At 39.2% G+C, this 12,860-nt stretch overlaps 1 long non-coding RNA gene across 1 annotated transcript in view; it reads left to right on the top strand.

Annotated features, from left to right (window-relative positions):
- LOC140725916 (uncharacterized) overlaps positions 1-12,860 on the top strand; it is a 73,161-nt gene that overhangs the window by 47,341 nt on the left and 12,960 nt on the right. Inside the window, exon 2 of the long non-coding RNA XR_012098514.1 lies at positions 6,503-6,626. This is a non-coding gene — a long non-coding RNA (uncharacterized lncRNA). The remainder of the gene's footprint in view (positions 1-6,502; positions 6,627-12,860) is intronic.

Here is a 12,860-nt window from a genome sequence, read left to right on the forward strand (position 1 = left end):
AGCAATCTCTCTTAGGATGCTGGGATGTAGTCCATCTGGTTCAGATGACTTATCCACCTTAAGACCTCTGAGTTGGCCAAGCACTTTTTCCTTTGGAATAGCAATGGCACTCACTCCTGCTCCCTGACACTCATGGACCTCTGGCATGCTGCTAGTCTCTTCCACAATGAAGATATATGCAAAGTACCCATTAAGTTCATCTGCCAATTCTTTGTCCCCCATTACTACCTCACCAGAATCATTTTCCAGTGGTTCAATATCAACTCTCACCTCTCATTTACTCTTTATATAACTGACATACTTTTGGTATCCTGCCTTATATTATTGACTATTTTGTACTCTTCTTATAGCTTTTTTAGTTGGCTTTTGCTGGATTTAAAAAGCTTCCCAATCGTCCAACTTCCCACTCACTTTTGCTACCTTTTATGCCCTTTCCTTGGGCTTTATCCAGGCCTTAACTTCATTTCTCTGCCACCATTGCTTACCCCTGCCATTTGAGAACTTCTTCCTTTGTGGAACAAATCTATCCTGTGCCTTGTGAACTACCCAGAAACTTCAGCCATCTCTGCTTTGCCATCATCCCCACCCGTATCATCCTCCAATCCACCTGGGCAAGCTCCTCTCTCATTCCTCTGTAACTCCCTTCATTCCATTGTGATACTGATACATGTGAGTTATGCTTCTCCCTCTCAAATTGCAGTATAAATTCATTCTTATTGTGATTACTGCCTCCTAAGAGTTCCTTTATGTTAAGCTGACTAATAAGATTTGGGTTAATACACAACACCCAATCTAAGAAAGCCTTTCTCCGAGTAGGCTCAAGCACAAGCTGCTCTAAAAAGGCACATTCAACAAATTCCCTCTCTTGCGATCCAACACTACCCTGATTTTCCTATCTCCTTGTATACTGAATTCCCCCATTACAAATGTGTCATGACCCTTATTACATGCCTTTTCCAGCTCCCTTTTCAATTTCAACCCCACATCTTGGCTACTATTTAGAGGCCTATATATGATTCCCATATTTTTTTTTACTCTTACATTTTCTTAACACCACCCACAAAGATTCAATATTCTCTGACCTTATGACACCTCTTTCTAAAGATGTAATTCTATTGCTTACTAATAGAGCCACACGACTGCCTATGCCTTCCTGCCTGTCCTTTCGATACCAAGTATATCCTTTGATTTGAAGCTCCCAGATTTGGCCTTCTTTCAGCCACAACTCAGTGATACCCACAACGTCATACTGACCAATCTCTCACTGCTCCAGAGTTCATCCACCTTATTCTGAAAGCTACGCACATTTAAAAACAGCACCTTCAGTCCTGCATTCTTTGTCCTTTTGAATCTCTGTGGTACAATGTAACTCTTTGCACTGTCTGCATTTGTACCCAATAATTGCTTGCCTTCCTTACATTCTTGTTATATACATCATCTACTTGAAAACCTGCTGGCTCTCAGCTCTATCATACTGGTTCCCATGCCCCTGCCATATTAGTTTAATCCACTGCCAACAGCCCCAGTAAATCTGCCAGCAAGTATATTGGTTCCCCTCAGATTCAAGTGCAACACATCACTTTTAAACAGGCCCCACCTGTTCCAGACAAGGTCCCAATTATGCAGAAATCTGAATCCCTATGCCCTGCTCCAATTCTTCAGCCAAGCATTTATCTTCCACCTTATTCTATTCCTATTCTTACTGTTGCGTGCTGTGTGTATCCTCACATCCTGAGATTACTACCTTTGAGGCCCTGTTTTTCAGCTTCCTTCCTAACTTCCTGTACTCTTTTTTTTCAGGACCTCCTCCCATTTTTTTCCTATGTCAAAACACTATTTTAAGTGAGCACGGTCGGGGCAGTGACATGTGAAATGCTCCAAGCCTAAACGAACTGCAGTGGCTGACAGCGATATCTGATATGATGATGATTCAGATGAGGTTGGAAATAATGTAATCGAGGCATGCCCCCTTAGGCCTGTATAAATTCAAGAGGTACGCTGTTATGCTGATGAACAAAATCAAAATCAATCTGCAAATGGCTGTCCCTACTGTCACTGTGACCACAATCAGTACCTACACTACCACCCAGTTATAGTATTTAGTCCACAGGTTGCATTAGCCATTAAGGGGATCTTTGCCTAGCTGGCTCACCAGCCTATGGGATTTAGGAGCCTCAAACATATTTTTAATCTGCGTGAATTGATTCAGTTAGGGTCATTAACGACAGAGCCATTGGTCCTGGCTGAATTGCTGGCTGGTCAGGCTGACGGAGCTGAATTCATCCTGTGGGCAGCGGTCATGCAAACTGTCCATGCTCAGTTTCCTGCCCCTTTGGATTGGAATGAACGGCCTCGCGCCTGGAAAATCCCTTGGAGACTATTTCATGCCTGCATGATATGTCAACACAGTCTGACATTTATAGTAATAATGCCTTTAACAACCCTGAGGCTGTCTCCTTTCCTCAGGAGATGAGCATCTGATTGATAGAATGAGCATTCTTACAGTGGAGGAGTGTCTTGCTGTCTCTGTTATGGACAGCTGAGGATCAGACTGTATCAGTGACTGGCAACTTATTGGCCCAGCCCTGTTCAGAAACCTGTTCAGTTCAGAAACCTGATAGTTCATGGTGTATGATCATTGATTATCTCCAGTTAAATCAGATTGCCTCTCCACTGGCCACAGTTGTTCCAGACGTTGTGACCCTGATTGAGGACCTTTCTATGGGACTGACAGTGTTATGCTGGTAATGATTTTGCTAATGCTTTCTTCTCCATTCCTTTTGCTGAGCAGTCCCAAGATCAGTTTGTTTTTACGTGGAACGGCCTTCAGTACATCTTTACACAGCTTCCACAAGGATATGCTCATAGTCTTACTATTTGCCATGGTGTGGTGGCATGGGACTTACGTGAATATGTCCTGTCCCCTAGCATTAAAGTAGTTCACTATACAGATGAAGTGGTATTGCAGAGATCCTCTGAAGAGGAGGTTTCCAAAGCACTTAATACTTTGATTGTTCCCATGCGATTGATGGGATGGGAAATTAACCCTAATAAAGTATAGGTCCCAGCCATGACTGTTCAGTTTTCTGAGAATATAATGGACCAAAGGTGATAGGTCAGAAATAAGACCCTAGACATAGTAAAACTAAGATTCTATGACAAAACAAGAAGCCCAATGCTTTGTTATCCTTTGGGATACCGACAGCACCACATACCCCACTTGACTATGCTCCCCCGGCCCTTGTACCCTGTGACCACAAATAAATATAGTTTTGTATGTGGCCCCAACAACCAGCTTTTGAGGCTTCAAAGGAGATCATCACTGTGGGCTTCCCACTGTCTCCTCATCAAGAGGGTATCCACATTGAAATGCAAGTTTCTGTTAAAGACAATTATAGCTGTTTGGAGTTTGTGGCAGATGTATGGAGTATAGAATATGCATCTGTGTTTCTGGTTCCAATGTTGCCGCCAGGTACACTGTTTTTGAGAAAAGAAACTTGTCTGATCTATGATAGAGGCTGAAACACAAATGGTTAATTCTCTTGTCTCTCACTGCCCTGACCTTCCCGTTAAGGGATGGATATTCTCTGACACACTCACGCATAAGGAAGGGCACGCACAATAATCCAAGGAATATTAATACTGCGTGTAATTCTCATCTTAAGCAGAAGGAATAGTTCTATGTATCCTTCACTTGCCGGACTTCAAGGGGTGGCTGTGCTATATTAACTTTTTAAAATATAGGATGAATGTCTGAAGAGTTCAAAATAACAATTTAATTATTTCTGAATCCTTAGCATGTGGGCTTTGTATGTCTGTTAATGTCTAACATTTGTTGATAGCAGCTGAATTCTTTCTTAATCTCAGGCACTATTAAGATGTTAATGTCTGTCAAGTTGGCTTGATGGATTCTTTTTTCTTGATTTGGGCTCATTACTGATATGTAACATTAATTATAAGTCTAAAGGAATGTTGAGTCTAAATCATTGGTGGACTAATGGATGAAGATGGACCATTAAAGTGTCTAATTGATTTATGAATTTATTCTGAACACTCTGTTGATGGACATGTGTTGTTTGAATGAAAAGAAACCAAGCTGAGTTAATGACATGAGAATAAAAGAATTGAGTTTTTTTTTGACTCAATGTGTTTCTCTGAGCTTGTGAAACTCATACTTATCAGAGTGCCTTACCTGGATTTGTTGGATTTTAATCAATTGGCAGTAATTGTGACTGGTGTCTAGGATGCCATGAGCAAGTCAGAATTCTGAGTTCCCCTGACAACAGTGACAATCAAATGGTGACTAAGAATTGTGAGCCCTTAAATCTTTGTGACTTGCTACATAGTATTTTGTGTGGTTTAATCATGCTTTCTATTTTGTGATAATAAACTAGGTTTAAGCTACATTGTTGTGCTTGTAGACTTATTACAACATCTCCTCAAGACTCTAAATGCTGGGTCTCATCAGCTAAGCCCATTACACAAACCAACTAGTGTCAACTTCCTTCCCAGAGTAAATATAAATCAAAATCACAAGTGTTAGTGAAAAACACTTTGCTTTATAGAATATAAAGCAAAGTTGATTAGGGCAGTATTTATGAATAAAGTGGTCAGAAAATAAAATCCCCACTCATGCTAAATATATTCTTTGATTATAGATAAGGCCAAATAACAGAGTTTAATTGCTCAGGAATATCCATGAACTATGAAATGATGTAAACAATTATATGAGTATGCTTATACTCATCCAGATCCCTTACAGTCTCCCCTCTCCATTCAAGTTAATGGATTCACTGTAGCAAACTCATTTAATAAAGGGCTATTGGGGAAAAGCTTCTGAAAGTTATGCTGTGCCCTTAGACTTCTGCATTTACTTTGTTAAACCAAATTTTGTGGAGCATGTGGTAATGTGTATTGATAGTTTTGCTGATATTTAATTGGCACTAAATAATTCTTTAAATGATTCAAAGTTATCATCTGAGAACTTCATATTTTCTTGACATTGAGAACCTGAGCTAGATATTCTTTTCCCAAACAGTGAAAATTCAGGAAACTCAAGACTCCTTTTTGCGCTGTCACCGGCATTATTAATTTTTTCTTCATTAATGTATTCATGGTTTTGCTACGTTTCATCTTATGAAAAGGGCACTAATTGTTTTCCAAATTTCTACCAAATATGGCAGATTGGGAATGCACTTTGTCTAACAACTGATTTTATTATCTCGGATCTCGGTTGAAAGCTTGCATTATTTCAAGATGTATTTAAATGAATAATTTGCTAAGAAATCAACCATTTTTTATGGCAGCTATATCTCATTGGCTACGGCTACTTTAAATAATAATTAGTGTTCTCATTTTAAGTGCAGTTTTGATTTCTGTGTTCAATGCAAGCAACTGACGGATCACAATACTGTATGTGTATTATCACTATTTATTTTTGCAACATTTAGAGTGAATAAAATTATATTAATTGACTAATGGAACAGTATTAAGCCTTCTAAAATCTTTTATATCCAATGCAAGCCACTCTTCTTAATGAAGATCTCCTTATTATGGTGTTAATAATTGTGCCAATTTTCCATTTTGAAATTAAATCCAATATTTGACAGTTGAGACAGAGGAACTGCACTGGGTTTTGTATCAGGAGCTGTAATGAGGATTTGGAGACATAAGAAGTATTTGAATCTGAAAGTGAAGCTATTCTTTGAAACAACTGCTCTTTGATATATATACTCATCTATTTCATAGATGACTTAACCAGAGAACAAAAAGTTTACTAGCCCTCACTTAGTTTGAAATAAAAGTACAGTCAGCCCTCCTTATCCGCGGCTTCCGCATGTGCGGATTCAACCAACAGCAGATCGGGAAAACCCAGAAGTTTGCTCTGCAACACTTGTTTGAGCATGTACAGCCTATTTTTTTCTTGTCATTATTCCCTAAACAATACAGAATAACAACTATTTACATAGCATTTACATTGTATTAGGTATTATAAGTAATCTAGAGATGATTTAAAAGTATAGATAGTCCCCGGGTTATGAAGGAGTTCTGTTCCTGAGTCTGTCTTTAAATCAGATTTGAATTGTTCCGATCGTTGACTGACTGTAGCCTATTGGTTTTCCAATGACTGATGGCATTTCACCTCTTTCCGAACGCTTTATTACTTCCACTTTATTTTCAATCGTGATTGTGATTATTTTCGTGAACAGAACACTGCGGATTCAGAACTGCGCCTGCTCCTAAAGTCCACCGCACTGAGACAGTTTAAATAAGGTCTGGGTTCCACTGGGTCCTAAAGACCACCGCCGCTGAGACAGGTTAAATAAGGGACTTGAGCATCCGCATTTTTTGGTATCCGCAGGGGGTCCCAGAACTAATCCTCCGCGGATAAGGAGGCCCGACTGTATTATACTGAAGCGCAAAACCTTTTCCAATGCGTTTTCAAATTTTCCACACCTTCCTTTCAATTAACTGTTTTTACCTGTACTTTTGTTTTATTTAGATCACTCAATTTAATGATTAAATGGACTGCCATGTAAAATTTGCAAAGAAGCTATTTTGTTTGCTGATTTCAAGAATTCCTGATCTCGACATATTTCATAAGCATCTTGGCTATTTAATTTACGGTAAGTTTATGATTGAACCAATTTATCACTTTAATTCACAATGTTTATAATAATGAAAAATGTGATGGGAGTGAAAATATCATCTTGATAATGTGTAGCCATTGATGTTAAAATAAAACTCTCAAGCCTTTTATACAGTGCCTTTCATACACTCATAGTATTGGGATATCTCCTTCATTGAGAGCACTAATTTTACTTGTTCCTATATGTAATAGCTATTTAAATGATCAGAATTAATTTTAATTAAGAGAAAATGTATATTTTATCATTACTGCAGGATGATTTTTTTACTCCTCTCCTGCTCATAGCCAAATATCATGCTCTATCCAGCTTTTTTTTTATCTGTAATAGGAAACAATATATTCAACTTTTTATAACATGCTGCAATACACCAGTGGTTATCCAAACCACTTTATACTGACAGATAAATAGTGCATGAACAATCAATTCCTGCCATACAGAGACAACTGTAGTTAAAAGTTATGTAATAGGACAGGACCAGTCCATAAGTTAAAGTTCTAAATTGGGACACAACTAAATCTGATGGCATAAGAAGGAACTTGCAAAGGTTGATTCAGCAGGTAAGGGTACATCCGGTAAGTGGGAGAATTTTGAAAGTGAGACAAGGAAATTATACTGCTAACATATCCTGTTGGAGTGAAGAGGAAGGCTCGTTGGATTAGGGAACTCTGGTTCATGAGAGATATTGAGGTTCTGGAAAGGAAAATTAAGGATCTTATACGTGGTATAGGCAGCTGGGATCAAGCAAATCCATTGAGAAGAATCAAGGATGTAGGCCGACATCTCAGAAGGAATAATTTCAAAGGATCTGAAAATTGCAAATGTCACTCCACTCTGTGAGAAGGGAGGGAGTGAAAAGACAGGATATTATAGGCCAGTTAGCCTAGTTCCATGGTTGAAAAAATGTTGGAGTCCATTATTAAGGATGAGGCTTCAGGGTACTTGGAGGCGGATGATAAATTAGGCCAAAGTCGGCATAATATTCTTAAGGGAAAATCTTGGCTGGTAAGTCTGTTGGAATTATTTGATGAAATAATAGGCAGGATAGACAAAGGAGAGCTAGTGATTGTTTTTACCCAGGTTTTCAGAAGGCATTTGACAAGGTGCTGCATATGTGGCTGCTAAACAAGATAAAAATCCATGGTACAGGAAAGATACTGCCGTGGACAGAAGATTGGCTGACTGGTAGAATGCAAAGAGTGAGAATAAAGAGGGGCTCTTCAGGTTGGCTGCCGGTGACTAGTGGTGTTTTGCAAGGGTTGGCTTTGGGTCTGCTAAATTTCACATTTTATTTTGATGATCTGGATAACAGAATTAATTGCTTTGTGGCCAATTTTATGAAATATGCTAATATAGATGGAAGAGCAGGTTGTGTTGAGGAAGCAGGAGTTTGCAGAGGGACTTGGACAAGTTAGGAGAATGGACAAAGAAGTGGCCAATAGAATACAGTGTAAGGATTTGTATGCTCCTCTACTTTGGTAGAAGGAATAAAAATGTTGACTATTTTCTAAATGAGGAGTAAAATGAGAAGTCTGAGGTGCAAAGGAACTTGAGAATCCTCATGCAGGGTTCTCTAAGACTATCTTGCAGGTTGGCTCAGTCATAAAAAGAGCAAATGCAATATTAGCATTCATTTTGAGAGGAATAGTATATAAAAGATAGAATGCAATGCTGGAACTTTAGAAAGCATTGGTCATACTACATTTGGACTATTATTAACAAATTTGAGCTCCATGTTTAAGAAAATACTGTATGTGTTTGATTGGAGTGGGTCTGGAGGTGGTTTACAAACATGATCCAGAAATACAAGGGTTAATGTATGTGGGGCATTTAATAGCTCCAGGCCTGTACTTGTTGGAGTGTAGAAGAATAAGGGAGGTCTCATTGAAACTTGTCAAATATTGAAAGACATCAATAGATGTTTTCAATTGTTGGGGAGTCTAGGGCCAGAGAACACAACATTAGAATATAAAAACATTCCTTCAGAACAGAGATGAGGAGGAATTTCTTTAGGCAGGTAGTGGTGAGCCCAAGGAATTCATTGTCACATATGATTGTGTATATTTAAAGCTGAGGTTGATAGTTTCTTGATTAGCGAGGGTGTCATAGGTTATAGGGAGAAGAAGGAGTGTGGGGCTGAGAAAGAAAATTAATTAGCCATGAAATTTGCAGAACAGATTCAATAGGCCAAATGACCTAAGTCTACTCCTATGTCTTACAGTCTCATGAATAATGCATACTTTTTGAAAAATATATCAAATAAAAATGCACACAGCAATCACACAGGTTTCCTCTTATAGTCCTGTTACAAAAATTCTGAGACATATTGTTTACTTAATTCTCAATATACACCAACCTTCCACTTAAAATGGTGATCTCAAGATGGTATATATCCCAGGGAATAAGGGAGAAATTGAAAGCTTTGGTTAGAAGTTGACCATGCTTATATATTGCTATAAGCATTTAAGTAAACCTCTTTTACAGTATACAATAATACACATGGAAGTGAAAAACACAATAATTGATAATAATCTGGGTTGAAAATTAGTCCTCTAAAGACTAACATTATTGCAAATAACCAGAAATATAAAACTCGCAGTCAATTGCAAAGTCTCAAGAAAGTTGATTCTGTGGTTGTTGTTTCAAAAAGCTTATAGTGAAGGAGGAGAACACAATGAAAATTCAGAAGAATAAAAATATCAGAACCAAGACTGATGTGTATTTACAACTCATTTCACTGCAGAAAATCACAGGCATAGTTGTGTTTCGCTTCACCGATAATGTACTTAATGCAGGGGAGTACCAATAATTTAATTTGGATTGAGACAACATTGGCTGTACAAGAATGATACAAAGGCAGGCAACTCATATTCTTTTTCCTTCTCTTCCTTCCCAGGGATAGAATAACCCTCTGTTTCTGATTCCAGTCTTGGAATGTTGATTGCCCTCAGATACTTAACTGCATGAAATTTATGCGTACGTCTTATTATTGAGTTTTTATAACTATTCACACACCGGAGGATCACATGCAAGCCCAAACAACCATAGGAATATAACATGAAGAGAAACTTGGTGACTGTTACATTCCTATAAACCAGGCTGAACTCATTCAAGGAATGAATCCAGAGTAATGCTGGTTCTCAAATTTATTTGTCAAGACAATCCTAAAACAGTGTCTTTTTTTTATATACAGAAGAAATAGACCAAAATGTGGAAAGACAACATTTAGGTATAGTAATGCATGAGATACTGGATTAACTCAACAAAACAGGCAGCAACTATTGAGGCAAACAAACAGTAGATATTTCAGATTGAAAGTCCTCATGGCCTCAGTCTGAGATGTCAATTGTCCATTTACCTTTTGATGCTGCTGAATCTACTGAGTTCCTCAATAATCTTGTGTGATGTTTCAGATTACAGCAACTACAGTCTCTATGTCTCCACTTACATGCAGTATTTTGTTTAAACTACAAACTTTGTACATATGTTGGTATTTTTTGCATAGTATATATTTTGCCCTTAGTTTTTGACTTCTACAACAAATGATTCAGTCATAGAAATGCACTCAGAGGGGATATAATGGAATGCAATCACTCTGATGGCATTTCACTACTGAACCTCCAATGACCAATGGGACATTGATGAACAGACATGCAGGCAGATTAAGCAAAGGTGCAAAAAAAATATGGTTCTTGTCATGGGGCACTTCAACTTCCCTAAGCTAAACTGGGATGTTCTGATGGGACAGAATTTGTTAAGGGTATCTAGGAGAGTTTCTTAAATTAATATGTGGTTAGTCCAACAAGAGGAGGGTAGTACTGGACCTAGAGTTGGGCAATGAGCCTGGCTAGGTGACCGACATTTCCATGAGTGAGCAGTTAGGGAACAGTGACTAAAACTCTTTAAGATTTAAGATATCCATAGAGAAGGGTAAGTTTGGACCGTGTGGGACAGTATTAAGTGGAGCAGGGCAAATTACAAGAGCATTAGGCAGGAACTAGGGAGAGTTAATTGAGAACAGCTGTTTTTGGCCAAGTCCACACCTGACATGTGGAGGTTGTTTAAAGACCAACTGCACAGAGTAAAGGACAGGTATGGTCCAGTCAGAAGTAAGGTTGGCAATGTGGATGTTGACTGAGGTGATGAATTTACTATGGATGAAAAAGGAAAAGTATGCAAAGCTTAGGAAGAAGGAATCAAACAGAGCCCTTGAGGATTATAAAGAAGCCAGAAAATATCTCAAGAATGGAATCAGGAAAGCTAGGAGGGCCCGTGAAAAGTCTCTGGCAAGTAGGATTAAGGAGAATCCAAAGGCATAAATCATTATACAGAGAGGGTAAGACCATTCAAGAATCAAGGGGGGAGAATTTGTTTGATGCAAAGAACCAATCAAATCAAAACCAAAATCAAATTGTTTAATTATCATTTAAACCATACATAGATTCAGCTGAATGAGAAAGCATTCCTCTGGGGCCAAGGTGCAAAACATTCAAAATATCAAGCAGACTTCAATGTCCGGCCATCGATGGTACAGTCTCCCGGCAGTGCACAGACACACACAATCCAGCCTGTTATTCGACACCCTGAACATGGGAGAGCAGCAGGCCCCAGGAGACCGTAGATACTATACTGTACCACTTCCACGTCTCTCACCTGGTCTGCAGCAGCTGGCAAGCCCAAGGCTTTAGACCTGGTCCTCGCTACAACTGACCCTACACAGCTCCCATGTTCCTCCAATAGACAAGGTTAACAGTTCTGCAGTAATTTACATTATCACTATCGAACAGAGTCTAGCAATCACAAGTGAAATATCCGAGACAATCTCCTATGGCTATACTGGACCAACTCTGATGCTTCGGACTAGCAGATAATATGGTCTGCAGCCAGGTCGGCTCCTCTGAATCGGAACTGGCACTTCCGATATCCCGACTTCAGCACCTCGGCCGGCTCCTTCTCCAACATCACAGCCAGCCCCTTCAACATCTCGGCTGGCTCCTTATCCAGCATCATGGTAGCACCTTTGATACCATTCCAGCTTCTGCTTCTGACACCATCCCAGCTTCTCCGGTCAATAAGCAGCTCACTGATGGAGTAGCTCTGCAGTACCCAAAATTCTTGGAGTAGAATTTTCTTGCAAACATTAAAAAAAACAAACTTTACACAGAAAAAAAACTCATTTGATTGGTCCCCAAGAGGCTGCTGCATTCGTACATACTGTCATCTTACCAGAGGATATGGGTGAGGTCCTTAATGAGTACTTTACATTAGAAATTACAAAGGGGAAGGATGTGGAGGATAAGGAGATCATTTCTGAGAGTCTTGACACGCTAGGGCACTTCGAGGTAGAGGAGGAGATAGTGTCGAGTCTTCTAAGAACATTAAGGTGGATACATCCTCAGGGCTTGATAGGATATGCCCTCGGTTATTGAGGAAAGAAACTGAAGCGATTGCTGGGACTTTGACCAATACCTTCATGTCCTCTCTAGCAACATGTGAGGTCCTGGAGGACTGGCGAGTAGCTAATTCCCTGTTCTCCATGTTCTTCTCCTTGGTAAATCCCTGGGACACTCCTGGAAACTTTAGACTAGTGAGCCTCACATCAGTGATAGGGAAGTTACTGAAGAGAATTCCTAGGAGAAGTTTTATGAGCATTTTGAAAATCTAATTAGGGAGAGCTACTACGACTTTGTATGGGGCAAGTTTTTTGAAGAGGTAATACAAGTGATTGTTGTATTACTGTGGATGTTGGATACAGTACATAGAACTTAATAAGGCTTTTGACAAGGACCCTCATGGGAGTCTCATCCAAAAGATTAAGATGCGTAGGATTCATGTTGAATTGGTCATTTGGATTCAGAGCTATGTTGTCCATTGAAGACAGAGGTTGAAGGGACTTATTTAGCTGGAGGTATGTGATTAGTGGTGTTCTTCAGGGGACTGTACTGGAACCCCTTCTGTTTGTGATGTATGTAAATGACCTGAATGAAAATGTAGATGTGTGGTTTAGTAAGTTTGCAAATGATACAAAGATTACTGGTGTTTTGGACAGTGTAGGAGACTAGCAAAGAATAAAACAGGATATAGATCAGTTGCAGATATGGGTAGAGAAACAGCAGATGGAGTTTAATCCAGCCAGATAAGAAGTGTTGCCAGTCGGAAGGTCAAATGCAAAGAGATAGTACACAGTTGAGGTCAAGATCCTTAGCAGTGTTG

Source organism: Hemitrygon akajei, chromosome 4 (assembly GCF_048418815.1).
Source record: "Hemitrygon akajei chromosome 4, sHemAka1.3, whole genome shotgun sequence".
NCBI lineage: Eukaryota > Metazoa > Chordata > Chondrichthyes > Myliobatiformes > Dasyatidae > Hemitrygon > Hemitrygon akajei.